Source organism: Apis dorsata, unplaced genomic scaffold (genome assembly GCF_000469605.1).
Source record: "Apis dorsata unplaced genomic scaffold, Apis dorsata 1.3 scaffold_382, whole genome shotgun sequence".
NCBI lineage: Eukaryota > Metazoa > Arthropoda > Insecta > Hymenoptera > Apidae > Apis > Apis dorsata.
In genome coordinates, this window is record NW_006263644.1 from 140,656 (window position 1) to 143,586 (window position 2,931).

Here is a 2,931-nt window from a genome sequence, read left to right on the forward strand (position 1 = left end):
CGGATACCATCGGATCTTTGAGCTGTCGCTGTAACTCATCTTGCAACTTTCACCCTGCTTGCCTGTACACCACCCCAGACAGTTTTGTTCCTTTCTGTCGGGCGGAAAGCAATTGTTTCGACCTGGCAGTCTGCAAGAGAGAAAGAATAAAATACGAAGAGTGGTCGGAAGAAGTGGAGAGAGGCGGGAAAAGGGAGAGAGGGAGGCAGAAATTATAAATGCGCGACTGGCAGCGACACCCCATTACTCGGTTGGGGCCCTCTTCTTTTCGGCGCCATTGCATCGAAAATGCTCGCACGAGTGAAAACAAAAGGCGAATACTGCAGCCTCCCTTTTGAGAGTTGTTTTTTCGCTCGTATTAATGCGGTACACGGTGCAGATACACGGTTAAAATATTAAAACGCGTTTGAATTCCAAGTGAAACGGAGGCGCGCACGTGGGCTAAATTTCGCGAGGAAGCATTTCTACCCTTTTCTACCGGTGCCAAGAAAATCTCGACCGACAAAGATCACGAATTGAAGACAAAGGGATTAAGCGTGAGATTGATTCACCGATTACAGCGATTTTGAACGAACGAATTGCGCTGTCTGAGAAAAAAAATAATAAATCTTGTGTCGAGGAGTATAAAATAGAATTTTATTTAATAATGTAGTTAATCTTCACTTGAATATAAGAGTGCAAAAATTTTTAAAATTTAAGGTTAAATATTCGTTAATATTTATTTGACAAATTATTTCGTTGAATCGATACGAGTAACTTCAAATTTTAATTGATTTGATGTAGATTGTCATATATCAGTGTTTCTCAACCTTCTTTGGAGTAGTCAAATAATATATGACTTTCCTTTCTTAGTATTTTTATTATACGATTACATAGTCGATAGATGATGAGTAAATATTCTAATTAAAAAAATTAAAAAACAGATATTAAAATAATATACACGATTATATATCATGAATTTTCAATTTTCATCGTTTCGATCATTCTATTAAAATAAACAAACGTGTAAAATCATAAAATTTTTCGTATAAATAATTACAACGATCCTTGGAAAGAAGTTGCGATTCACAAGAGAAGAGAATCCATATTTTTTCCTTATACTCGTTTTCGAATAAATAATCGTACACGAAATATATTTGCAATAAATGAAAAGTTTTCGAATTTCGAATTGATTTATAATCTCGCGTTTCGTTGTGTATATTGGAAGGGTTTACACGATAAGGTCAGGAGACATGGCTGTTCCCTTTTCTTCTCGTCTTCTTTTTTCCATTCGCTTCAACCTCGTAAATCCGCGTCCATGTTGGTCTGGGGTTGAGCGCGCACTCCGACGCGCATCGATCCGAGACGTCGCGTCGCCTGCCTCTCTTTTTGGATCCTCGGCATGTGTTTCCCTTCGAACCTACCGACCAACACCATCTCCACCTCGCTCTTTCGCCAATCTCTGTTGAAAGAAGTTGCCAATGCACCGGCAAAATTCTGATATTTAGCGTTTTTCATCGAATCCTTCGTTCCAATCACGAACAATAAATATTTATTACGAAGATATTGTTATTTTCTTGTTTATGGATAATTATTAGAATTTTTTTTTTATTAGTCGAGTATAGTTTGCAACTTGTGGTAATACTGAGATTATTTGTATTGTAAAGTATTTGCAAATATTGTTTGAATATTTAATTATGTAGATTAAAGGAAGATATTTGGAATTATATATCAATAAATTTTTTCAGAATTGTTTAAATGATATAAAGATTGGGAGATTGAAAGAATAGCGTAATGGAAGATTAATAATCAAACTTCCTTTAAGAATGAAACAAAGTGAATCTCTTTGATTTGTATTTGTATGATTGTAAACTTATGATTTGTTGTTATAAATTTTATTTTAATTCAAGAATGTTTTCTCTATACATTTTTCAATTTTTAGATTATTATCTTTGTAAATATTTATACGATATTCAATATTTCACGTGAAATTTTATTTTTCATCAATCAAAATTAATTCAGATTAATCAAAGTCTTCGAATAAAAAAAGATTTTATCACACCTTAAAACAGCATACCAAAGCATTAATTCTGCAACAATTTCTTGTATAAATACCAATAACAAAGATAACGGAAGTTTCAAATTTATGATTTAGAAGGGTTGTGAACACGATCTTCTTATTCGCATTAAATTTAACGTTTCCATGAATCGACGTGAAAAAGCGAGGATCGCTTGATCCTCGAAACTTTCGTATTCCATTCACGTTATAGTGATTTAATAAACGGAAACTTTCGAGTGAACTTGGTCTGGTAAGAAATTAGTTTGAGAATCCTGTATTAAATTAGTAAGAACGATGGAAAATCACCGCGTAAGCATAGCGGTAACATTTACCATGGATAATATCCAGGAAGTTACGACACGCTAATGAAGTTAAGCTCTTCCTCCCGGACCAGTCAGCCCGCCCTTTGTCCCTTGACAAAGATGAAAAATACCAAAGAGGACAATGTATTTCAGGAAGTGGAATTTTAGATTCAAAGTTCTTTTGACACGTTGATACATATTTTCATTCAGTTTATTCCTTACTCACTAGCTAATTTCCATCCCCTTTAAACAAAATATTGCACATTTACTTTAAAATAATATATATACCAGAATGTCCATTATTAATTTGATTTGTCCAAATTTGCGAAATCACTAGAAATTAAACAATTATCAAATATTTATTAAATAAAATAATACCTTGTGAGAGAAAGGGATTATGAAAAATGTAAATGTATGTTAGTTTAAGAATATAATTTAATATATCTTATATTCGATTTTTGGATGTTTCAATAAATTCGAATAATTCATGTTCCAATTCATAATTCAATTTTCTGAAATGAATTAAAAAGTTACAATTTATAAAAATTTCTTAAAAAAATTAGACTTTATTCTTTTTCATTCCAATAAATA